Here is a 27,554-nt window from a genome sequence, read left to right on the forward strand (position 1 = left end):
CCTTCCCACCCAAACCATCCCCTCCCCAGGTACTTACCCCTGCAACCACAGGAGATGCAACACCTGTTCCATCACCTCCCTTCTTGACTCCATCCAAGGACCCAAACAGTCTTTCCTGGTGAGGCAGAGGTTCACCTGCACCTCCTCCAACCTCATCTATTGTATCCGCTGTTCCAGATGGCAACTTCTCTACATCAGCGAGACCAAACACAGGCTCAACAATCGTTTCGCTCAACACCTAAGCTCAGCCCGCCTTAATCAACCTGATCTCCCGGTGGCTCAGCACTTCAACTCCCCCTCCCACTCTGACATTTCTGTCCTGGGCCTCCTCAATTGTCATATTGAGGCACAGCACCTCATATTTCGCTTGGCAGCTTACACCCCAGCGGTATGAACATTGACTTCTCTAACTTCAGAGAGTTCCTCTATCCCTCTCTTTCCCCTCCCCTTCCCAGTTCTCCCACTGTCTTCCTGTCTCCCACTACACTCTATCTTGTCCCGCCCCCTCCCCTGACATCAGTCTGAAGAAGGGTCTCGACCTGAAACGTAACCCATTCCTTCTCTCCCGAGATGCTGCCTGACCCGCTGAGTTGCACCAACATTTTGTGTCTACCTTCAGTCCACAATTGCAGTCATCCGAAAACTTCTGCAGGACAACATTAATAATGTTGCCCAAGGATTTCACAGTTAAGGTGCGAAAAGCTACAGCATTACCAGATTACATGACTATTTCTGGGTTCTAACTTTCAGGAAGAGGATCCCAATTTTCTTTTGAAACAGTGAGTTCTTACACCGTTTCCCATATTCCTTCTGGTTAAGTAATCTTATTATCAGACTACCCAGTCTCCTGCCACTGTGAATAGTTTCTCCTTCTCTCACTCCATCATTTAAAATTATTATTATCTCTTGAACTCAAGTGTTGAGTGCAGCACATTTGATGTAGAACTAGAGCCCTCCAATCCAGCAACATGTTGATTAATCTGTTTCGCCAAACAGTGCGCTCAGCCTGCCAAGGCCTGCTGGATCTCCCAGTTGCTGACCATTTTAATTCCCTTCCCATTCCCTTGCCGACCTTTCTGTCCTGGGCCTCCTCCGTTGCAAGAATGTGGCCACACACAGACTGGAGGAACAGCACCTCACATTCTGCATGGGTTGCTTACAAGCTAATGGCATGAACATTGAGTTCTCCAATTTTAGGTAAGTAACCTACAAATAACCCCCCCCCTTCCCCGTGCCCCACCTGGACTTGTATCTATTGTAACATAGAACTTTGTCCCCTTCTCTCTCCTCTTCCCAATTTGCACCTCTTCTATCCTTTTCTCACAACTTTTGCCTTTTTATCTCTGGCCTTTGTCCAACCATCTGCCAATCAACTCCTCCTCCCCCTCACCTGTATCCATCAATCACTCGCCAGGCTTTGCCCTACCCCTCCTCTCTTCCAGCTTTCTTCCCTCCTGCCACAATCAGTCTGAAGAAGGGTCCCAACCCGTAAGATCACGTCTCCATGTTCTCCAGAGATGCAACCTGGTCTGCTGAATTACTAAGCATTGTGCCTTTTTTGTGAACCAGCATTCCCATCATGGTGATTTTTTTCTGTACTCTCTCTATTGGTACCATGTCTCTTCTATAGTGTGGCAACTAGAGGTGTACACAGTAATCTAAGTTTGGTCTAATTAATGTTTGGCACAAATGAATCATGCCATGTTGGATAGAGCTCTAGGGGCTAGCGGAATCAAGGGATATGGGGGGAAGGCAGGCATGGGTTACTGCCTGTGGATAATCAGCCATGATCACAATGAATGGTGGTGCTGGCTCGAAGGGCCAATTGGCCTCCTCCTGCACCTATTTTCTATGTTTCTTTGCTTCTATCCCTTTGAACGCAAAACTTTTCACTGTACCTTGCTTGGTACATGACAATAAACTATACTCAAGTAGGCAACTATAACAGTACTGAAATCCGTATCAGTATCCCCCGACAATACTTGAAAACCCCAAGGACACAGAGAGGATCATACCCGAGTCCATTGCTCTCCCCACAGTCAAATATTTTGCAAACATTCACCCTGTAAACTTATACATGAACAATAGGTCTCTTTGGGAAGGTGTGTGGTCTCTGGAGAATTGTACACATCAGTACTTTACAGAGCATAGCAAAAGGATGAAACTTTGCAATCTGCAAGCCGGTCTTGCGGCTTCTGCTCAAAAATCTCTCTCCTCACATCTCACAAGATCAATGACTAATCAGTACAAAGCAGGAGCAGCCTTTGCAAAGGCTCGTTTAAAAAGAAAACAATGAAATTCAACTGCTCCCAGAGGGAGCACCTGCCACAGTGAACTTTAATTACACCTATCACAAACTATAATCAATATTCCCCAGGAGACGAAGAAGCAGAGGAGGTATCTGACAGTCAACACATCTAACACTGGGGACTGTCACTGCATACATGGCACATCAACTACATCGATATTTATTTGAAATATAAGTTACATTATAAATTCATAAAGTGATACAGCACCAAAACAGGCCCGTGGGCCCAACTTGCCACACTGGGCAAGTCCCATTTGCCTGTATTTGGCCCATAGCCCTCTAAACCCTTCCCATCCACATATCTGTCCAGAGTAAATGAGGTTCTTGAGGAATATAAAGAATGTAAAAGGAATCTTAAAAAGGAAATTAGAAAAGCGAAAAAAAGATATGAGGCTGCTTTGGCAAGTAATGTAAAAGTAAACCCCAAGGGGTTCTACAGATATGTCAATAGCAAAAGGATAGTGAGGGATAAAATTGGTCCATTAGAGAGTCAGAGTGGACAGCTATGTGCTGAGCCGGAAGAAATGGGGGAGATATTAAACAATTTCTTTTCTTCGGTATTTACCGAGGAGAAGGATATTGAATTATGTGAGGTAAGCGAAACAAGTAGAGTAGTGATGGAAATTAGGAGGATTAAAGAAGAGGAGGTACGGACACTTTTGAAGAATATAAAAGTGGATAAGTCTCCAGGTCCTGATAGGATATTCCCTAGGACATTGAGGGAAGTTAGTGCAGAAATAGCAGGGGCTATGACGGAAATATTTCAAACGTCATTAGAAACAGGGATGGTGCCGGAAGATTGGCGCATTGCGCATGTTGTGCCTTTGTTTAAAAAAGGTTCTAAAAGTAAACCTAGCAATTATAGACCTATTAGTTTGACGTCTGTGGTGGGAAAATTAATGGAAAAGATACTTAGGGACAATATATATAATTATTTGGATAATCAAGGCCTGATTAGAAACAGTCAACATGGATTTGTGCCTGGAAGGTCATGTTTGACTAATCTTCTTGAATTTTTTGAAGAGGTTACCAGGGAAATTGATAAGGGCAAGGCTGTGGATGTTGTCTATATGGACTTCAGTAAGGCATTTGACAAGGTTCCACATGGAAGGTTGATTAAGAAGGTTAAATCGTTGGGTATTAATAGTGAGGTTGCAAGATGGATTCAACAATGGCTGAATGGGAGATACCAGAGGGTAACGGTTGACAATTGTATGTCAGGTTGGAGGCCAGTGTCTAGTGGAGTGCCCCAAGGATCTGTGTTGGGTCCACTGTTGTTTGTCATTTACATTAATGATCTGGATGATGGTGTGGCAAATTGGATTAGTAAATATGCAGATGATACTAAGATAGGTGGAGTAGTTGATAGTGAGGTAGATTTTTCAAAGTCTACAGAGAGACTTGGGCCTTTTGGAAGGGTGGGCTGAAAGATGGCAGATGGAGTTTAATGCTGATAAGTGTGAGGTGCTGCATTTTGGTAGGACAAATCAAAATAGGACGTACAGGGTAAATGGTAGGGAATTGAGGAATGCAGTGGAACAGAGGGATCTGGGAATAACTGTGCATTGTTCCCTGAAGGTGGAATCTCATGTGGATAGGGTGGTGAAGAAGGCGTTTGGTATGCTTGCCTTTATAAATCAGAGCATCGAGTATAGAAGTTGGGATGTAATGTTGAAATTGTACAGGGCATTGGTGAGGCCAAATCTGGAGTATGGTGTGCAGTTCTGGTCGCCAAATTATAGGAAGGATGTCGACAAAATGGAGAGGGTACAGAGGAGATTTACTAGAATGTTGCCTGGGTTTCAGCACTTAGGCTACAGAGAGAGGTTGAACAGGTTGGGTCTTTATTCTTTGGAGCGTAGAAGGTTGAGGGGGGACTTGATAGAGGTTTTTAAAATTTTGAGAGGGACGGACAGAGTTGACGTGGGTAGGCTTTTCCCTTTGAGAGTGGGGAAGATTCCAACAAGGGGACATAGCTTCAGAATTGAGGGACAAAGGTTTAGGGGTAACATGAGGGGGAACTTCTTTACTCAGAGGGTTGTGGCTGTATGGAATGGGCTTCCGGTGGAAGTGGTGGAGGCTGGCTCGATTTTATTATTTAAGAGTAAATTGGATAGGTATATGGATAGGAGGGGATTGGAGGGTTATGGTCTGAGTGCAGGTAGATGAGACTAGGTCAGGGAGAATGGTCGGCGTGGACTGGTAGGGCCGGACAGGCCTGTTTCCATGCTGTAGTTGTTATATGTTATATGTTATATGTCTTTTAAAATTCATAAATGTACCCGCATCTACAGCTTCCTCTGGAGACTCATTCCAATATGGACTACCCTTTGAGTGAAATCGTTGCCCAGGAGATCCCTCTTAAACTTCTCCCATCTCATCTTAAGTCTATGCTCTTTAGTTTTAGAATCCTCAACTGTTGGGGGAAAAAGACATCGAAGACAGAATGTTGCTACTATTTCTCAGATTGATAAATTCAGAGGGAAGGCTTATGAAATCTGCATGCTGGATTCAACTTTTGTATTCAAATTAAACCTATGTCCTGCATTGTACTGGACACACATACATCATCTGTGACCAGCTCTTTCACTACCGACTTCAAGTCCTACATCAACACAGACACAAATATTTGCTTTATTTCCCAGTACAATGCCGAGAGAACTTTGCAATGTGCAAGGTGCCATTGTTTTGATGAGGCATTGCACTGAGCCCTGCCTGTACAGGTAGACACAAAATGCTGGAGTAACTCAGCGGGACAGGCAGCATCTCTGGAGAGAAGGAATGGGTGACGTTTCGGGTCGAGACCCTTCTTCAGACTGTGCGGGGATGTACATCGCCTGGATGTAAAAATCTAAGAGAACTACTTCAAAGAAAAGTTACTCGTGCCCTGCTGCAAGTGTCCAATTCCTCAATCAATACCATTAAAACAGTGGTGTCGGCAAGAGATTACTGTGCATAATTTGCTACAGGTCTTACAGCAGTCATTATAAAGTCAACCCATGTGTTACAGAGAATTGTATTCCTTAGAAAATCATCCTTATCAATATTTTCTGTAACCCTATCTCCCATGGAATCCCGTGTCATAACAGGGCAGCATGGTGGTGCAGAGGTACCTTACAATGTACCTTACAATGTGCCTTACAATGCCAGAAACAAAGTTCAATCCTGACTATTCCTTCCTTCTCTCCCGAGATGCTGCCTGACATGCTGAGTTACTCCAGCATTTTGTGAATAAATCGATTTGTACCAGCATCTACAGTTATTTTCTTATTCAATCCTGACTACGTGTGCTGTCTGTATGAAGTTTATACATTTTCCCTGTGATGCGTGGGTTTTGCCCGGGTGCTCTGGTTTCTTCCCATAATCCAAAGACGTACAGGGAAAGAACTTTGGACCACTGCTACATGCCGTTCAGGAAAGGCTACAAGGCCGTTTCTCTCCCTCCTTTTGGAAAATCTGACCATGCTGCCATGTTCCTGGTGCCGGAGTATAAACAACGGATAGTACGGGAAGCGACAGTGACGATGGACGTAACGCGGTTGTCTGACCATTCAGAGCCCATGCTGCAAGATGCAATGGGCAATGTCGACTGGAATATGTTCCAAGCAAGTTCCAGAGACGTAAATGAGTTTGCGGAAGCGGTTACAGACTTCATTGCCACAATAGCCGATACCATCATCCTCATGGTAAGGGTCAGTATCTTCCCTAACCAATGCTCGCACCGCTGCTTACAACTCTGGCCTGGCATCCGGCAACATGGACGACTACAAGGGAGAGTCCTACCGACTGCGGAAGGCAGTGAAGGACGCAAAAAGGAGGTACCAGGACAAGATGGAGTCATAGATGGAGCAGCAGGACACCAGGCGCCTTTGGCAGGGGCTACGGACAATAACTAGCTACAGGTCCAGCACCCCCTCAACCGGAAGTGCCGGCTCCTCCTTAGCTGATGACCTGCACTCTTTTTATGCACGGTTTGAGACGGGTAACACCACCAGCTCGCCGTCTAAAAACAGCACCGAAGGGGCGCTGGCTAGCGAGGCTGGAGGGGGATCCGCCGCCGGGGATGTACACACATTCTCGGTGTCCGAGCATGAGGTAAGGTGGGCTCTGACGCGTGTGAACACGAGGAAAGCTGGAGGCCCAGATGGTATATCTGGGCGAGTACTAAAGTCTTGTGCTACTCAGCTTGCTCCAGTGCTCACCACAATATTCAACCTCTCCTTGGCCAAGTCTGTGGTCCCTGCATGCTTCAAAAGATCCATCATTGTACCGGTGCCAAAGAATGCCTCTCCAGCGTGTTTAAATGACTACCGACCGGTGGCCCTCACCTCGGTTGTCATGAAATGCTTTGAGAGGCTAGTCAAGAAGCACATCTGCGCCCTCCTTCCTCGCAACATGGACCCACTACAGTTCGCATACAGTCCGAACAGGTCCACGGATGATGCGGTCTCCCAGGTTCTACACACCGCTCTCTCTCATCTGGACAACCAGGGGGGCTATGTGAGGATGCTGTTCATTGACTTTAGTTCAGCATTCAATACAATAGTCCCCAGCAGACTGGTTGAGAAGCTGCTGGAACTGGGGCTTAGCACCCCTCTGTGTGCCTGGGTCCTGGACTTTCTCACCGCCAGGCCCCAAGTGGTCAGGATGGGGGAACACATATCCAGCTCCCTCACCCTGAACATAGGATCCCCCCAGGGCTGCGTCCTTAGCCCCCTACTGTACTCCCTGTACACACATGACTGTGGGGCCAGGTTCAGCTCAAGCTCCATCATCAAGTTTGCTGATGACATTGTGGTGGTGGGCTGGATCTCCAACAACGATGAGAAGGCCTACCGGGAGGAGGTGGCTGATCTGGCACTCTGGTGTCAGGACAATAGCCTCCTCTTGAATGTCACTAAAACGAAGGAGCTGATTGTGGACTTCAGAAGGGCTAAACATCCAACGACATACACGCCACTGGAGATAAATGGGTCTACTGTGGATAGGGTGAGCAGTTTTAAATACTTGGGAGTCCGCATCACAGAGGTTCTGACGTGGGCAACGCACATTGCCGCACTGGTGGGTAAGGCAAAGCAGCGCCTTTACCACCTTAGACAACTGAGGAAATTCAGAGTGTCTCGGAGGATCCTTCATTGCTTCTACTCTGGGGCTGTAGAGAGCATCCTGTCCGGCAACATTACAGTCTGGTTTGGGAACAGCTCTGCCCAGGACAGGATGGCCCTGCAGAGAGTAGTGCATTCGGCAGAACACACCGTGGGAACTACACTCGTCCCCCTGCAGGACCTATACATCAGGAGGTGCAGATCCAGAGCAAGCAAGATCATGAGGGACCCCTGCCACCCCAGTAACGGACTGTTCCAGATGCTACGATCAGGCAAACGCCTCCGCTGTCACGCTGTGAAAACGGAGAGGATGAGACGGAGTTTCTTCCCACAGGCCATCAGGACTGTCAACTTTTATAACCCCAGAGACTAAATTTTAGTATATATACTATATATAATATATAGTAACTTATTAACTTTATTTATATGCTGTAACTGTAATTCTTTTTTGTGCACAATCCGCAGGCATTGCCACTTTCATTTCACTGCACATCGTGTATGTGTATGTGACAAATAAATTTGACTTGACTTGACTTGAAGAACACAGCAGGTCAAGCAACATCTGTGGAGGCAAAAGCACGATTTATAAAAGGACTGGACAAGCTAGATGCAGGAAAAGTGTTCCTAATGTTGGGCGAGTCCAGAACCAGGGGCCACAGTCTTAGAATAAAGGGGAGGCCATTTAAAACTGAGGTGAGAAAAAAAAATTTCACTGAGAGAGTTGTGAATTTGTGGAATTCTCTGCCACAGAGGGCAGTGGAAGCCAAATCACTGGATGGATTTAAGAGAGAGTTAGATAGGGCTCTAGGGGCTACTGGAATCAGGGGATATGGGGAGAAGGCAGGCATGGGTTATTGATCGGGGACGATCAGCCACGATCACAATGAATGGCTGTGCTGGCTCGATGGGCCGAATGGCCTCCTCCTGCACCTATTTTCTATGTTTCTATATTTCATGTCAAGACCCTGCACGCGGACCGAGAACAAAGAGGGAAGAGCGAAACATAGGCTGGTGAATGATAGGTGGAACCAGATGAAGTGGAAGAGAATAGGAAAGGTGAACCAGGTAGAAGGGTATGTGGGTGATGGCAGTTAGAACCAGGCAGGAAGTGATGGAAAAGATGAACAAAGGGAGAGACCCTGGGTGAAGTGCCCAGAGTTTAGTTCTGTACCACATCCCCACCACCTTGCAGGTAGCACCTCCTCTCTACCACATCCCCACCACCTTGCAGTAGCACCTCCACTCTACCACACCACCACCCTGCATGTAGCACCTCCACTCTAACACATCACCACTACCTTGCAGGTAGCTCCATCTCTGTACCACATCACCACCCTGCAGGTAGCTCCATCTCCGTACCACATCACCACCACCTTGCAGGTAGCTCCTCCTCTGAATCACCCTCCCCCCCCCTTCCACCCTGCAGGTAGCTCCTCTGTACCGCATCCCCCTCCAACTCACCTTCAGCTATCTACATTAAATGTAAAATTCTTATTTGCCAACAAATTCATTTGTCTCAGCTACTGTCAATAAGTGGGAACTTGTAATCAGTAAACTTCAAACCAAGGTCATAGCCAACGTGTTCTGTGACACATGCTACTTCTAGAAGTTTTACATAAACTGATTATATTCCTGGAATTTCTGTATTATGCCTCTGTGCCAGTTCTGCAAAGAAAAACTCTTAATTTCTGCAGTGTTGCCCTTGATCTGAAAAGTTACTCGCACGAGGTCTGGCCAGGTGAAAACATCTTCACTTTTTATTTCAGATTCACAGCATCTGACACATTATGCTTTTGACTGGAATATCCTTGACTGGTAACAAGGAAGTTATGTCAAGCAATCTTTGACTGGTATCAAAGAGACATAAGTGATGCCCTGAGCAATATTAATTCCTTAAGTGATATTACTAAAACGATTGCTTGACAATTGTCATATTGCTGGACCTACCATTCACACATTGCATCAGTGCCTGTTTAGCAAAGGCACCTTATGAAGAATGAATGAATGAATGAATACGTTTATTGGCCAAGTATGTGCATATACAAGGAATATGCCTTGGTGTTCCGCTCACAAATGACAACACAAACATACAGTTAACAATTAAGAATAAAGCATAACCACATCAAAACAATAAGGATACCACATTACGGTCTAAACATGTGGGTGAAAATAAACCAGAGGAAAAAAGAGACTACAGACTTTGGTTATTGAGTAGAACTATCACTCGTGGAAAAAAGCTGTTTTTATGTCTGGCTGTGGCTGCTTTGACAGTCCGGAGTCGCCTTCCAGTGGGAAGTGCTTCAAAGATTTTGTAGCCAGACTTGATAGAGACTTGAAACTCAATTGGTGCAAGATGGGTCCAGAGCGTCTCCGAGTGCTGTCTCAGATGAGGATCTAATATTGTTCACTACAATCGTTCCCCTCATTTAGACATGTACGGTTGTACTCATGTATAATATGATTTGACTGGATCATGTGCAAGACAAAGCTTTTCACTGCGTCTTTGTACACATGAAAATAATAAATTAAAGTAGAAGGCAGATAAATCCCCAGGATCTGATGGTCTGCATCCCAGAGTACTGAAGGAGTTGGCGCTAGAAATCGTGGATGCATTGGTGATCATTTTCCAATGTTCTCTAGACTCTGGATCAATTCCTGTGCACTGGAGGGTAGCCAATGTAACCCCACTTTTTAAGAAAAGAGGGAGAATGAAAAATGGGAATTATAGACCAGTCAACCTTACATTGGGGAAGATACTGGAGTTGATTATTAAAGATGTAATAGCAGCGCATTTGAAAAGCAGTGACAGGATCGGTCAAAGTCAGCATGGATTTATGAAGGGGAAATCATGCTTGACTAATCTTCTGGAATTTTTTTAAGATATAACAAATAGAATGGGTAAGGGAGAGCCAGTGGATGTGGTGTATCTGAACTATCAAAATGCCTTTGACAAGGTCCCACACAAGAGATTAGTGTGCAAAATTAGAGCACATGGTATTGGGGGTCAGTTATTGACATGGATAGAGAACTGGTTGGCAGACAGGAAACAAAGAGTAGGAATTAATGGGTCCTTTTCAGAATGGCAGGCAGTGACTACTGGGGTGCCATAAGACTCAATATTTGGACACCAGTTATTTACAATATATATTAACAATTTAGACTAGGGAATTAAATGTGACATCTCCAAGTTTGCGGATGACACAAAGCAGGGTGGCAGGGTGGCAGTGTGAGGTGCGAGAAGGATACTATGAGGCTGCAGGGTGACTTGGATAGGTTGGGTGAGTGGGCAGATGCAGCATAATGTGGATAAATGTGAGGTTATTCACTTTGGTGGCAAGAACAGGAAGGCAGATTATTATCTGAATGGTGTCAGATTAGGAAAAGGGGAGGTGCAATGAGACCTGGGTACCTCAAAAACATCAGTCACTGAAAGGAAGCATGCAGGTACAGGTACAGTGAAGAAAGCTAATGGCATGTTAGCCTTCATTGCGGGAGTTCAATTTAGGAGCAAGGAGGTCCTACTGCAATTGTACATGGCCCTGGTGAGACCACACCTGCAGTACTGTGTGCAGTTTTGGTCTCCTAATTTGAGGAAGGACATTCTTGCTATTGAGGGAGTTCAGCGTAGGTTCACCAGGTTAATTCCCGGGATGGCGGGGCTAATATATCACGACTGGGCTTGTATTCACTGGAATTTAGAAAGATGAGAGGGGATCTTATAGAAACATATAACATTCTTAAGGGGTTGGACAGGCTAGATGCAGGAAAAATGGTCCCCATGTTGGGAGAGTCCAGAACCAGGGGTCACAGTTTAAGAATAAGGGGTAAGCATGGCTGCAAGAGATGAGGAAAATCTTTTTCACCCAGAGAGTTGTGAATCTGTGGAATTCTCTGCCACGGAAGGCCAATTCACTGGATGTTTTCAAGAGAGTTAGATTTAGGTCTTTAACGGAATCAAAGGATATGGAGAAAAAGCAGGAATGGGATTTTAGCCACCGGGTGGCACCGCAGTAGTTGCCTCGCCAAGTCTGTCTCGTCCTTTTCTTCTTTGTTGTTTTTGAGTATGTGTTAAATGTATTTTTTAATGCCCTTTAGCTTTGCTTTATGTGGAGGGGGGTTTGGAGGCAACTTTTTAAAACCTCGACGGAGATATAATTTTTTCCGCATCGTACCTCCGTCCGAATCATATCTGCTTCCTGTACCTCGTGCTCGCGAGGGCAGGAACAGGGAGATAGGGGATATGAATGCTTTGGGGCTGGTGCAGGGAGCAGGGACTTAGATTTATAGACCACTGGGATTCAAGATATCTTTATTTGTCATCCAAAAAACAAGTTTTTTGGACGAAATTTCGTCACCCACAGTCCAACAATAAGAGCAATAAAATAAGCAAATTACACAACCCCAACCAACACAAAACCCCCCAAAAAGAAACATCCATCACAGTGAGTCTCCTCCAGTCCCCTCCTCACTGTGATGGAAGGCCAGAATGTCTTTTTCTCTTCCCCTGCCGTCTTCTCCTGCGGTCAGGCTGTTGTCGTTGCCATGTTCCAGGCTGCGCCGGACGGTGAAATGTCCGCAACGGGCCGACCCAAGCCCCGCTGTAAGTCGGGGCGGTCGGGGCTCCCGACATTGAAGCCCCCGCCGAGCAGAGAAAATTCCGTGGCCTATTTCAGGCCGCGCCGGACGGTGAAATGTCCGCGGTGGGCCGACCCAAGCCCCGCGATCCGCTGCCGCTGCCGGAGCTCCCGATGTCGGCATCCACGCGGCCCGAGCCTAAGGCGAGTCGCAGCCGCTCCCGCAGCCTCCGAGAACGGCCGGCTCTGCTGATGGTGAGTCTGGTCCGCGGGCTCTGCGAACCAGAGCCCTGGAGGCCGCCAGCTCCAGGAGTTGGGCCGATGGTAGGCCGCAACAGGAACGGAGACACAGCCCAGAACACAAAGGTCGGGTCTCCGTTCGGAAGGGACACATATTACAATTTTACAGTTCCCCCCCTCCCCCCCACATACACACATAGTACACAAACACAAAAACACCACATCACAACTACAATTAAGACAACAAAAACACAAAGACAAATGGACTGCAGGTAAGCCGCAGCTGCTAGGGCAGCGCCGCCATCTTACATATTTCAAATACAACACTTTAACTTCGGTATTCACCTCCCCTCTCACACCTGGCCCTGACTTTCTCCCTTCTCAGATATTTTCTGGGGTAGGGATGACCTGTACAAAAGGGACGGGTTACACCTTAACTGGAGGGGGACCAACTTTCTGGCAGGCAGGTTTGCTAGTGCTACACGTGTGGGTTTAAACTAAGTAATTGTGGGGGAGGAATTGACAAATTGGGAGTGTAAAGATGGAGTTAAAGGGGAAGCGAATACAGGCTCCCGAATTAATGGGAAGGAAAGTTTGAGAAGGGAGAAAGTCAGGGCCAGGTGTGAGAGGGGAGGTGAATACCGAAGTTAAAGTGTTGTATTTGAATGCACGATATAAAAAATAAAGTGGATAAGCTTGAGGTTCAATTAGATATTGGCAAGTATGATGTTGTGGAAATTACAGAGACATGGCTGCAAGACCAGGGCTGGGAACTGAATATTCAGGGGTATACGACCTATCAAAAAGACAGACAGGTGGGCAGAGGGGGTGGGGTCGCTCTGTTGGTAAGGAATGATATTCAGTCCCTTGCAAGGGGCGACATAGAATCAGTATGGACAGAACTGAGGAATTGTAAGGGCAAAAAGACCTGAATGGGAGTTATCCCCAATCAATAGCCTGGATAGAGGGTGCAAGGTGAATCAAGAGTTAAAATTGGCATGTCGCAAAGGTAATGCTACAGTGGTTATGGGAGATTTCAACATGTAGGTAGACTGGGAAAATCAGCTTGGTAATGGACCCCAAGAAAGGGAGTTTGTGGAATGCCTCTGAGATGGATTCTTCGAGCAGCTTGTACTGGAGCCTACACGGGAGAAGGCAATTCTGGATTTAGTGTTGTGCAATAAACCAGATTTGATCAGGGAACTCAAGGTAAAAGAGCTATTAGGATGTAGTGATCATAATATGCAGTGATCACCTCACCTTCTGTCTCCTTTTTCTGCTCGTTTACTTATTTATCTATTTATTCACTTCTCTATGTTCTAGAAATCCCTGTAAAGCGTCTTTGAGTGTTTGAAAAGCGCTATATAAATGTAATGCATTATTATTATTATTATAATATGATGTTTTAATCTACAATTTGAGAGGGAGAGGGGACAATCGGAAGTGTCAGTATTGCAGTTGAGCAAGGGGGCATGAGGGAGGAGCTGGTCAGAGTTGACTGGAAAGATACCGTAGCAGAGAAGACGGTGGAACAACAATGGCAGGTATTTCTGTGAATAATACAGAAGGTGCAGCAATGGGCGACGTTTCGGGTCGAGACCCTTCTTCAGGTACTTCTTCAGTCTGAAGAAGGGTCTCGACCCGAAACATCGCCCATTCCTTCTCTCCTGAGATGCTGCCTGACCTGCTGAGTTACTCCAGCATTTTGTGAATAAATACCTTTGATTTGTACCAGCATCTGCAGTTATTTTCATATACAGAAGGTGCAGGATCAGTTCATTCCAAAGAGTAAGAAAGATTCTAAGGGGAGTAAGAGGCGACCGTGGCTGACAAGGGAAGTCAAGGACAGTATAAAAATAAAAGAGAAGTAGTATAACATAGCAAAGATGAGCGGGAAGCCAGAGGATTGGGACTCTTTTAAAGAGCAACAGAAGATAACTAAGAAGGCAATACGGGGAGAAAAGATGAGGTATGAAGGTAAGCTAGCCAAGAATATAAGGGAGAATAGTAAAAGCTTCATAAGGTATATGAAGAGGAAAAAAATAGTTAAGACAAATGTGGGTCCCTTGAAGACAGAAGCAGGTGAATTTATTATGGGGAACAAGGAAATGGCAGGCAAGTTGAACAGGTACTTTGGATTTGTCTTCACTAAGGAAGACACAAACAATCTTCCAGATGTACTAGTGGACAGAGGTCCTAGGGTGACAGAGGAACTGAAAGAAATTCACATTAGGCAGGAAATGGTGTTGGGTAGACTGATGGGACTGATGGCCGATAAATCCCCAGGGCCTGATGGAAGTCTTAAGGAAGTGGCTCTAGAAATCATGGACACATTCATTGAAGATCATTTTCCAATGCTCTTTAGATTCAGGATCAGTTCCCGTGGATTGGAGGGTATTTAATGTTATCCCACTTTTTAAGAAAGAAGGGAGAGAGAAAATGGGAAATTATAGACCAGTTAGCCTAACAGTGATAGGGAACATGCTGGAGTCAATTTTAAAGGAAGAAATTGCGGAACATTTAGATAGCAGTAAGAGGATCTGTGGATTTATGAAGGGGAAATCGTGCTTGACTAATCTTCTGGAATTTTTTGAGGATGTAAATAGGAAAATGGACAAGGGAGAGCCAGTGGATATAGTGTACCTGGACTTTCAGAAAGCCTTTGATAAGGTCCCACAAAGGAGATTAGTGGGCAAAATTAGAGCACATGGTATTGGGGGGAGGGAACTTACATGGATAGAAAATTGGTTGGCAGACAGGAAACAAAGAGTAGGGATTAACGGGTCCCTTTCAGAATGGCAGGCAGTGAATAGTGGGGTACCGCAAGGCTCAGTGCTGGGGCTGCAGTTATCTACAATGTACATTAATAGATGAAGGGATTAAAAGTAACATTAGCAAATTTGCCGATGACACAAAGCTGGGTGGCAGTGTGAACTGTGAGGAGGATGCTATGAGGATGCAGGGTGACTTGGACAGTTGTGTGAGAGGGCAGATGCATGGCAGATGCAGTTTAATGTGGATAAATGTGAGGTTATCCAGTTTGGTGATAAGAACAGGAAGGCAGATTGTAGCGGCCAGCTTCTCGTCTATCTCAATTAGCTCCCAAGCTGCCACTTGCATAGACCGGGTCAGCGATAAGCGTAATAACTCGAACAACTAATAACAGAGATCCTCCCAGACGTTTAATAGTTAGTCTTCTTTATTTGAAGGTGCAATAAACATATTGGCATATCTCTTGTCATCGACTGGTTATTAATTGCTAGGTAAAATTCCATATCTTACCACAGTCTCTGCGATCGTTACGAATTGCCAGATATAACTTGGACACAGTTTGTATTAATCTTCTAGTTAATAAAATTTACAGGCGATTACATCACGGCTGATAAATCTTTTGGCGGAGCTTCTAGCTGACCCTCTGTCAGCACCTCCCAGCTCACCCACTATGCCCGCACGTACCCAACTGCCCGTACTCTGGCTCCGCCCAGCCCCTACGTAAGCATTGCATTAACTCTATAGTGTCCAAACTACAGCAGAATACAAGGTAGTGATATTAATAAGCAAAAATAACTAATAACTGCAAAATGGCTCCTAAGCATGCAGGTACAGCAGGTAGTGAAGAAAGCTAATGGCATGTTGGCTTTCATGACAAGAGGAGTTGAGTATAAAAGCAAAGAAATCCTTTGGCAGTTGTACAGGGCCCTAGTGAGACCACACCTGGAGTATTGTGTGCAGTTTTGGTCTCCAAATGTGAGGAAGGACATTCTTGCTATTGAGGGAGTGCAGCGTAGGTTCACTAGGTTAATTCCCGGAATGGTGGAACCATCGTATGTTGAAAGACTGGAGCAACTGGGCTTGTATACACTGGAATTTAGAAGGTTGAGAGGGGATCTTATTGAAACATATAAGATTATTAAGGGATTGGACACACTAGAGGCAGAAAACATGTTCCCAATGTTGGGGGAGTCCAGAACCAGGAGCCACAGTTTAAGAATAAAGAGTAGGCCATTTAGAACGGAGATGAGGAAAAACTTTTTCAGTCAAAGAGTTGTAAATCTGTGAAATTCTCTGCCTCAGAAGGCAGTGGAGACCAATTCTCTGGATGCTTTCTGGAGAGTTAGATAGAGCTCTTAATGATAGCGGAGTCAGGGGGTATGGGGAGAGGGCAGGAACGGGGCACTGAATGTGGATGATCAGCCATGATCACATTGAATTGCGGTGCTGGCTCGAAGGGCCGAATGGCCTACACCTATTGTCTATTGTCCATCCGCACTGTGGCCTAACATGGAGGAGCTGACGGCCTCTTGCTGGGATCGACTTTGGGAGCTCCAACTGCGAGAGCCTGCGGACTTAACATCGTGGAGTTTGCGGTCCATGGTTAAATACCGACTTCGGGAGCTCCAAGTCACAGGAGCTTCAACCGCCCCAACTGCGGGAGCTTCGAATGCCCCAATGCAGGGGCTTCGATCGCCGGCTACGGGAGTTTCGATCACTCCGACTGCAGATGCTTCGACTGCCCTGACCACAGGAGAATAAAGAGTGAAGATTAGACTTTATTGCCTTTCATCAGTGAGCAATATGGGGAATCCGCTGTGGTGGATATTTATGTTAACTTTTATGTAGTTGTGTGTCTTGTTGCTTTTTTTAGCATGACTGTATGGTAAATCGAGTATCACTTTACCTTAATTGGTACACATGACTATAAAATACCCTTTGAACCCTTTAATTTTGGATGATCAGCCATGAACATATTGAATGGCAGTGCTGGCTCGAAGGTCCCAATGGCCTACTCCTGCACCTATTTTCTACGTTTTTATGTTTAGTAAGCTAGATTGCAAGCCCCGACTCTAGATTTCTCGGTTGTGGAAAGTACACTCTTTACATCCAGACTGTTGCGGTCCAATACAAATCTGAGTTTCACTCAGATTTTCTCTCATTCTTTTAAACCACTGACCTGACCCAGTCTACTTAACAACTTCTCTTATGGCAAGCCGACTTTCCAAAAACCTATCAAGTCACTCTTCTCTACCCTTCCTCCAGGGTAAGTAAACAGCCCACATCAGTATAATACTTCAGAGTAATTTCATCAAAGCCCTATAAAACTACAGCAAAACATCTTACAGCCTGTATTCCAATCCTCTTCCAATGTTATTTGCTTTCACAACTGCTTTCTGCACCTGACTGTTTGCTTTCATTGTAGCGTGTGTGAGAATTGCCAAGTCCCTTTAAACATCCATATTATTCAATATCCACCATTTAAAAGAAACACTAGATAGACACAACAAGAGAGTAACTCAACGGATCAGTTAGCATCTATGTAGAAAAGGAATAGGGGACGTTTCAGTGGAGACCCTTTTTGAAAAGATGGTGTCTGACCCGCTGAGTTACACCAGCTTTGTGTCTATCTTCGGTTTAAACCAGCATCTGCAGCTCCTTCCTACACATTTAAAAAGCACTCTTTTCTTTGTGCATCACAGTGGATAATTACACGGTTTACAGTTACATTCCACCTGCGATGTTTCACTCCACATCCTCCTCCCTACTCACAATCCCACCTTGATTTGTAATGTCAGCAAACTTGGAATTGACAATTGGTCCTTTCAGTTAATCACATATAGTCAGGAGACCTCCTCACTGTGACCCTCTCCACAACCCTCAAGCACTGCACTAATCTTAACCTGCAGGTGAAGAATTCCAAAGATTCACTCTCCCCCGGTGAGGAAATTATTTTTAATCCATTTATTGCTCTTCCCTTTTTCTGATTTCACGCTCTCTCCTTGGGGAATGAATTAGCAACCAACGTTCATTACAAGCCCACAGACACCTACAACCACACTCCTCTCCACTGCTTACTGCGAGGATTGCATTGCATTTGTTCAACCTCCCTGATTCCAATATGTGTGTTCCGATGTCAAGACTTCCCACACCTATGGTGCTGAGACCTCCTCTTCTTTTCCATCAGGATTTCCCCATCCAGCATGGATTGTGTGCCTTCATTTTGTATATTGCATGTGTACTCACACTGCTGCACCCTCCACCAAACACAGATTAGGGGACTTCCAGGACACTTCTGTTCGATCTGAAAATGACCCCGAGCCTCCAGTTGTGTCACCATTTCTCCCTCTCACTCTGCCCTCTATCTTTTTATATTATTCTGACAAATCCTAATGCAAGGTTGTGAATCAGTACCCCATCTTCCATCTTGGTAGATTATAGGTGCCAGCTTTCCCATTCTGATGAAAAACAAGTCCTCCATCTGTAATATTAGCTCAGTTTCTGACTCTCAAATAACACCAGGCCAGCTGGATATGTTTAGTAGTCCCATTTCCGATTCCCAGTGTTTTGAACATCACAATTCCAACATATCTCTCTCTCCCCATTCCTCTATTTATATCCATCCAGACAGATCAATAAACAATAGACAATAGGTGCAGGAGTAGGCCATTCAGCCCTTCGAGCCAGCACCGCCATTCAATGCGATCATGGCTGATCACTCTCAATCAGTACCCCGTTCCTGCCTTCTCCCCATACCCCATACCCCCATACCCCCCATATCCTTAAGAGCTCTATCCAGCTCTCTCTTGAAAGCATCCAACGAACTGGCCTCCACTGCCTTCTGAGGCAGAGAATTCCACACCTTCACCACTCTGACTGAAAAAGTTCTTCCTCATCTCCGTTCTAAATGGCCTACCCCTTATTCTTAAACTGTGGCCCCTTGTTCTGGAATCAGCTGCCATTCACCGGTTTCTCCCAGCTGCCACTGCTTGCACCCAAACTGTTGAGATTTTCCACTATTTTCTATTGTTATTAAATACGATTTCCACTTCATATATCCATTCTGACTCTGGCCAATCGAATTTTCTAAGTGCCCAGTTACCACTGCTTTAACAACGGATTGGTGCACATTCCCTAATTACACTTCAAAATGTGTGTTAAGGCATAAAACACACTACAGAAATAGCTTCCAATCAAAGCTCACAATTTAGTTAGAAACCACTTTTTACAATAATAATAAATACTTAGAGAACACCCCACAGAACTGTAGCTGTAACATGCCTTACATTTATTTCCTGTATTCTGGCAAACCACTGAAAATGTAATCATTCCAAACAATGGGGAAAGTTGGAAATAAAAGTTGGAAACTGTGGAAATGCGCAGTGCAGACGACAATGCATATGTGGAGAGAGTGATACAGTTTAACACATCATTAAGGTGGAAAGAGTGTAGAGAAGATTTACAAGGATGGTGTCAGGATTAGAGGGGCTGAGCTATAGGAAGAGAGGAGGAGCAGATGTGGCAGTGGTAGCGAGTCTGCGTCAAAGGGTCTGAAGAAGGGTCTCGACCCAAAACGTCACCCAGTCTGAAGGGTCTCGACCCGCAACGTCACCCATTCCTTCTCTCCTGAGATGCTGCCTGACCTGCTGAGTTACTCCAGCATTTTGTGAATAAATACCTTCGAGCTGTAGGAAGAGGTTGGGTTGAGAAGCTAGGACTTTATTCCTTGAGCACAAGAGAATGAGGGGTGATCTTATAGAGGTGTATAAAATTGATGGGTATAGGTAGGGTAATCAAAAGGCACAGGATACAAGTTTAAGATGAGAGGGGCAATATTCAACAGGAACCTGGGGCAACATTTTCCACAGTGGTGGGTCTGTGGCACGAGATGCCAGAGAAGGTGGCAAATATACCAAACATTTCAATGACACTTGGACAGGTATATGGATAGGAAAGATTTAGAAGGATATGGGCCAAAATGTTTCTATGTTTCTATATTTCTAAAAGTGTGCAAATGGGACATCTTGGATGGGGCATCTTGATCAGCATGGACGCGTTAAGCCAAAGGGCCTGTTTCCATGCTGTGTGACTATGATTTTATTTCAGGTGATGTTAACCGTATGAATTCTCTTTCCCTCCTCCGTCTGCCTGTCTTGCTGAATTTTGTCAAGACTTTTAATATTTATGTTATGGCATTTCCATTGATTTCTTTAAAGACCAAAACATAATCAATTAAAAGAAATATGGAAAAAAATCTGAAAGATGCAAACATTTATCATAATATTGGTCCAATTCACATTTAAACATCCTCCAACACAAAAGCCTATAAACAACGACAAAATCAGCTTCAAACAATCATTGGCAAGTACAGCGAGATTTGAACAAGATTTTATAGTTATAATATCACAAGGTATGTCTTCTCCATAAACGCTGACTGGCCTGATTATTGTTCATGATATGATATGATATGATTATTGTTCTAGTAAAGTAAATTACTATTCCGGGCTGGGATATCTTGCATAAAACATGACAATTAGGAGCAGGAGTCTCCAGCCCGCTTCGACGTTGAATTAGATCTGAGAACGACCTGAACTCCACATTTCCACCAACCACCCGGTAGGCTTTTCTTTATCAAGACCACATCTAGTTCTTTAAAATCATTTAAATATTATGCTGCAATTCCATTTGAGGAAGAGAACACCAAATCAGATTAGTTTTGGTTGCAAGGTGGTCTGTTTTTTTCCGAGCTAAGCGTAAAACAGTGGGCAAACACAGACGCCAACGTGTACCACAGCAGCGACTGAACGGACACGTAGACTCACCCTGACCCAAACATCCCGCCTGGCCTGGACTGGCCGCGGCCCCCGCGCAGACGGGACGTCGAGTCCACCGTAGGGACCCTAGTAAGGACGTCGAGTCCACCGTCCCCCGACCCCCGCCCGAACGAACGAACGACGACCCCTTCACCAGCCTTGCCCGTCTGCTGCATCCAGTCCCCCAGCTGCTGTCCGGTCCGGCGACGACCACACGCCCCCGTGACCGGCCCGCGACTACCACACCTGCTCCCGTGACCGGCCCAGCGACTACCACACCTGCCCCCGTTTCCATGACGACCCGCGACCCTCACCTCCTGAAATCGCCTCCACCGCGTCCGCACACCTTGCGCATGCGCCCTGCGTGGAGCTCGCCGACATTGGGCCAGCACGTGACAGCGCCGGTGACGGAGGCCGCTCCAGCCCAAAGATACTAGAGGAGCAAGATCGACCAATCGTCCCAAAAACCATCGTAGGTCATGGGTAAATTATAGCGCCATTTTAGTAAGCAGATTCTGTGTGCTAGACTGGGCAGTGTCACAACTCTGCGATTGCTTCATATATAAAATGTTTGCAAACAATTATTTGTGTTCAAATTCTTGGATAAGTTGACATTTATAAATATTTATTGAAGAGTTGCTGCTTTGTGGTCTTTAAACTTTGAATGTTACTGATTGAATATTTGCACTAGAGATCCACTCTGTATCAGGCCAATTGAATCAACTGTTCTTTGCTTTCTCTGTTAATTTTAATTTCACCTCCACGAACTGTATCTCTTTTTGTTTTGTTTTAAAAAGTTATGGAAGCAGAGATTAGGCATTTGCAAGCAATAGAACTCTACTGTATCCACAATATAATTGAAAAGACATTTAACTTTAGACTTAGAACTAATAAAATTTGAATTGGTGAATTGATTAGTTAAAAACCCTTGACAGCCACTAAAATGACCAATGCTGCCTGGCATGGTACAGAAGCATGAATCCAATTCAAATAGATACAGTGGTGGAGTACATCACCAGGTCAGGCAGCATCTCTGGAGAAAAAGGATGGGTGATGTTTCAGGTTGGGACCCTTCTGCAGACAAGGGGGGGAAGGTGAAGAGCTGGTATAAATCAGGACCTGGTCTTTTCATTGGTTAGCTGATATGCGAAACAGTGCAACCCTGTATATCTCGCATGCAAAATGATGTAAATCTTACCATGAATGACAGAAATAAAGTGTTATCGTTGTTTATGAAGTTCATTTTAGTTTGGTTAGTCCAGCTGAGAAAATTAAGATTTCTAATGTCAATGGCCCTTGAATAAGCAATGACATTCTCTTACAAAAGAACATCAAAATGCTCCAGAAATATGTTGCACTGAGGTAGCAACTTCCCATATCACTTCCCAGTAACTTGTGCCAAACAACCACTCACATGAAAAGAACATCCTGGGCCAGGCAGCATCTATGGACGGAAATGAACAGACAATGTTTCAGGTCGGGACCTCTCCAGATGAACTGTGTCTTGGGACAAATAGTCACAAAAATCCAAGCACAGGTGCAGCAAAATAGAAGGCAGTTGGAACCACAAAGCACATTGTTAGTACAACTCAGAGCTCCGACAACTATTGGTGTTGGTTTATGATTGTCACGTGTACCAAGATACAGTCAAAATTTTTGTGTGCTGTCCAGTCAAATCGTGATTACAATCAAACCACACACAAGTATAAGGGGTAGAGCACAGAGAGAAACGCCAGTGTGTGAAAAATAGTGTTACAGCATCAGAGTGTTATAGATGCAGAGAAAAAGTGCAAGATCCGCGATTAGGTTGGTTAGAATACCGGGACAGCACCCTTATTTGATGGAAGGACATTGAGTCGTCTGATAACAGCAAGGAAGAAGCTGTTTCAAGGAAGTACGTACTTTCAAGTGCTTGTCTCTTCTGCTAAACGGGAGACAGAACAAGAGGGAATGACGGGTAAGAAAGCTCCTTTCCTGGCTGCTTTCCTGAGGCAGTGTGAAGTGTTGATGCAGGGAGGCTGGTGTTGCTGATAGACTGGACTACATCCACAACTCCTGCAATTTTTGAGGTCTTAGGCAAAGCTGTTACATTGTAGGTAAGAACAAAAATAAAATCAGTTGGATTTAAATACCTTGTACTGCATTTATTAGCCTCTTGCACTTGGTAATGAATACAATTTCATCAGCATGTTTAATGTTTAACGTAAGGTCATGTCATAAGTGATAGAAGCAATATTAGGCCATTTGGCCCATCAAGTTTACTCCGCCTTTCAATCATGGCTTATCTATCTCTCCTCCTAACTCCTTTCTCCTGCCTTCTCCCACTAACCACTGACACCCTTAATAATCAAGAATCTATCTCTCTGCCTTAAAATTATCCATTGACGGCCTCCACAGCCTTCCGTAGCAAAGAATTCCTCAGATTCACCACCCTCTGACTAAAGACATTCCTCCTCATCTCCTTCCTAATGGAACATCCATTAATTCTGAGGTTATGACCTCTAATCCTAGACTCTCCCACTAGAGGAAAATCCTCTCCACATCCACTCTAAGCCTTTCACTATCCGGTACGTTTCAATGAGGTCCACCCTCATTCTTCTAAACTCCAGCACTTACAGACCCAGTACTGTCAAACACTCATCAAATGTTATCCCACTTATTCCTGGGATCATTCTTGTAAACCTCCTCTGGACCCTCTCCAGGACCAGTGCATCCTTCCTCATCTATGGTGCCCTAAATTGCTCTCAGTACTCCAAATGCAGCTTGACCAGCGCCTTATAGAGCCTCAGCATTACATCCCTGTTTTTGTATATAAGCCCTCACAAAATAAATGCCAGCATTGCGTTTGTCTTCTTTACTACCGATTCGACTTGCATTTTAATTTTTTGGGAATCCTGCACCAGCACTCCCAAATCCCTTTGCACCTCCGATTTCTTGATTCTCTCCCCATTTAGAAAATAGTTTACGCCTTTATTCCTACCAAAATGCATGACTCCACACTTTGCAATACTATATTCCATCTGCTACGTCTCTGCCCACTCTCCCGACCTGTCCAAGTCTCCAGGGCCTGATCAGATATATCTGAGGACATTGTGGGAAACTAGAGAGGAAATTGCGGGAGCCGTGGTTGAAATTTACGAGTCGTCCTTAAATACAGGATAGGTGCCGGAAGACTGGAGGGTGGCAAATGTTGTGCCTCTTTTCAAGAAGGGCTGCAGGGAAAATGCTGGGAACCATAAGCTAGTGAGCTTAGCATCTGTAGTTGGTGAGTTACGGAGGAGTATTCTGAGGGATAGGTTATATGGGCATTTGGACGGGCAAGGGCTGATTAGGGTTAGTCAGCATGGTTTTGTACATGGGAGGTCGTGTCTCACAAATCTGATAGTTTTTTTGAAGAAATGACCAAAAACGTCGACAACGGTATGGATTTCAGTAAGGCATTCAACAAGGTTCTGCATGGTAGTCTGCTCTGGAAGGCTATATCACATGGGATCCAAGGAGAGAATGCTGAATGGATAGCAAATTGGCTCCATGGAAGGAAGCAGAGGGTGATGGTGGAAGGTTGCTTCTCAGACTGGAGGCCTGTGACTAGTGGTGTGCCTCAGGGTTTGGTGCTGGGCCCGTTACTGTTTGTCATCTACCTCAATGATTTGGATGAGAACATACAGGGTTAGCAAGTTTGCTGATGATACAAAACTGTGTAGTTTTGCAGAGAGTGAAAATGGTTGTGAAAGATTGCAGCAGGATCTGGATCGATTGGCCAGGTGGGCTGAGGAATGGTTGATGAAATTTAATACAGAGATGTGTGAAGTGTTGCATTTTGGGATGTCCAACAGGCCAGGACCTATACAGTGAATGGTAGGCCTCTGGGGAGTGTTGTAGAGCAGAGGGATCCAGGAGTGCAGGTGCATGGTTCCTTGAAGGTCGAGTTGCATGTAGATAAGGTGGTCAAAAAGGCTTTTGGCACATTGGCCTTCATCAGTCAGAGTATTGAGTATAGAAGTTGGGAGGTCATATTGCAGTTGTATAAGATGTTGGTGAGACCGCCTTTAGAATATTGTGTTCAGTTATCATATCATCATATCATATCTATACAGCCGGAAACAGGCCTTTTCGTCCCTCCAAGTCCGTGCCGCCCAGTGATCCCCGTACATTAACACTATCCTACACCCACTAGGGACAATTTTTTACATTTACCCAGCCAATTAACCTACATACCTGTACGTCTTTGGTGTGTGGGAGGAAACCGAAGATCTCGGAGAAAACCCACGCAGGTCACGGGGAGAACGTACAAACTCCTTACCGTGCAGCACCCGTAGTCAGGATCGAACCTGAGTCTCCGGCGCTGCATTCGCTGTAAAGCAGCAACTCTACCGCTGCGCTACCGTGGGTATCGTTCTGGGTTCTGGGCATCATGTTATTGGAAAGATATTGTCAAACTTGAAAGGGTACAGAAAAGATTTATGAGGATGTTGCCAGGACCAGAGGGTGTGAGCTATCGGGAGAGGTTGAGTAGGCTGGGTCTCTATTCCTTGGAGCGTAGGAGGATGAGGGGCGATAGAGGTGTATAAAATCATGAGAGGAATAGAGGTAGATGCACAGTCTCTTGCCCAGAATAGGGGAATTGAGGACTAGAGGACAAAGGTTCAAGGTGAAGGGGAAAAGATTTAATAGGAATCTGACGGGTAACCTTTTCACACAAAGGGTGGTGGGTGTATGGAACAAGCTGCCAGATGAGGTAGTTGAGGCTGGGACTATCCCAACATTTAAGAAACAGTTTGACAGGTACTAGGAGGGATATGGACCAAGAGCAGGCAGGTGGGTCTAGTTGGCCTATGTGGGCGTTGGGCTGAAGGGCCTGTTTCCACACTGTATCACTCTAGTGCAGAGTCTTCTGCAGAGTCTTCTGCAGAGTCCCTGCTTTCTCTGCACTACCTATCCCTCCACCTATTTTCATATCAACCTATTTTGTTAACAAATACTCTAACAGACCTCTGCAGGTATACAATCGGGAGCAGACTGAATGGTTGCATCACAGTCTGGTTCGGCAATCTGAACGCCCAGGAACAGAGGAGATTACAGAGAGTGGTAGATACTGCCCAGTCAAAAAATAGATATTGACCTCCCCACCATTGAAAGGATCTACAGGAGGTGGTAGCCAATATCATCAACATTCCACACCACCTTGGCCACACTCTCATCTCACTGCTGCTATCAGGAAGAAGGTGCAGGAGTCTGAAACAACGACCATCAGATTGAAGAACTGTTTCTTCCCTGCAACCATCAGGCTTTTGAACACTGCCCATCACTAACCTCAGCAAGTTTGAACTTCTGTGGATTGTGTCTTTAGTCGCACTACAGATTTTGGTTTTTGCACCATTATTATTGGTATTGCACTCTTATTATAATTATTAATTTATTGCATTATTGACCATTATATATTTATCCATGTGTTCTGTGTTTAAGGGCTGCAGCAAGTAAGAAATTCATTGTTCTGTAATGACAACGTAACACTCTTGACTCTTGCAATCGTTCACGGTCAAAGGTAGTGATATAATTCCTCATCAAACGGATAGGTTTCAGAAGGGCAGGAAAGCAGTGGGTGGGAAGAAAGGCTGCTGCAGTGATGAAGAGGGCACAGTTGGAAGCGGGGGGGGGGGGAGACAGAGAGAGTTGGGGGGAGAGAGAGTGGGGGGGGGGGGAGAGTGGGGGAGAGAGAGTGAGTGGGGGAGAGAGAGTGGGGGAGAGAGAGTGAGGGAGAGAGTGGAGGGGAGAGTATGGGGGGGAGAGAGTCGGGGGGAGAGAGTCGGGGGGGAGTGAGAGTGGGGGGGAGAGTGTGGGGGGGAGGGAGAGTCGGGGGGAGAGAGAGTCAAGTCAAGTCAAGTCAAGTCAAATTTATTTGTCACATACACATACATGATGTGCAGTGAAATGAAAGTGGCAATGCCTGCGGGTTGTGCACAAAAAGAATTACAGTTACAGCATATAAATAAAGTTAATAAGTTACTATTAGTGTCGACAAAAATTTAGTCTCTGGGGTTATAAAAGTTGACAGTCCTGATGGCCTGTGGGAAGAAGCTCCGTCTCATCCTCTCCGTTTTCACAGCGTGACAGCGGAGGCGTTTGCCTGATCGTAGCATCTGGAACAGTCCGTTACTGGGGTGGCAGGGGTCCCTCATAATCTTACTTGCTCTGGATCTGCACCTCCTGATGTATAGGTCCTGCAGGGGGACGAGTGTAGTTCCCATGGTGCGTTCTGCCGAACGCACTACTCTCTGCAGGGCCATCCTGTCCTGGGCAGAGCTGTTCCCAAACCAGACTGTAATGTTGCCGGACAGGATGCTCTCTACAGCCCCAGAGTAGAAGCAATGAAGGATCTTCAAAGACACTCTGAATTTCCTCAGATGTCTAAGGTGGTAAAGGAGCTGCTTAGCCTTACCCACCAGTGCGGCAATGTGCGTTGCCCACGTCAGATCCTCTGCGATGCGGACTCGCAAGTATTTAAAACTGCTCACCCTATCCACAATAGACCCATTTATCTCCAGTGGCGTGTACGTCCTTGGATGTTTAGCCCTTCTGAAGTCCACAATCAGCTCCTTTGTTTTAGTGACATTCAAGAGGAGGCTATTGTCCTGACACCAGAGTGCCAGATCAGCCACCTCCTCCCGGTAGGCCTTCTCATCGTTGTTGGAGATCCGGCCCACCACCACAGTGTCATCAGCAAACTTGATGATGGAGTTTG

At 45.4% G+C, this 27,554-nt stretch overlaps 1 protein-coding gene across 3 annotated transcripts in view; it reads right to left on the bottom strand.

The window, feature by feature from the left end:
- Nucleotides 1–21,187, bottom strand: part of kiaa0513 (KIAA0513 ortholog) — an 82,319-nt gene extending 61,132 nt beyond the window's left edge. For 2 of the 3 annotated variants that reach the window (XM_078400917.1, XM_078400915.1), the window contains exon 1: nt 20,822–20,931. The gene's annotated coding sequence lies outside the window, so the exon portion shown is untranslated. Of the gene's footprint in view, nt 1–20,821; nt 20,932–21,126 lie in introns of those variants that run through there. The other variant, XM_078400916.1, reaches the window with a different exon arrangement.
- Nucleotides 21,188–27,554: the final 6,367 nt, after the last annotated feature.

Source organism: Rhinoraja longicauda, chromosome 6 (genome assembly GCF_053455715.1).
Source record: "Rhinoraja longicauda isolate Sanriku21f chromosome 6, sRhiLon1.1, whole genome shotgun sequence".
Classification (NCBI taxonomy): Eukaryota; Metazoa; Chordata; class Chondrichthyes; order Rajiformes; family Arhynchobatidae; genus Rhinoraja; species Rhinoraja longicauda.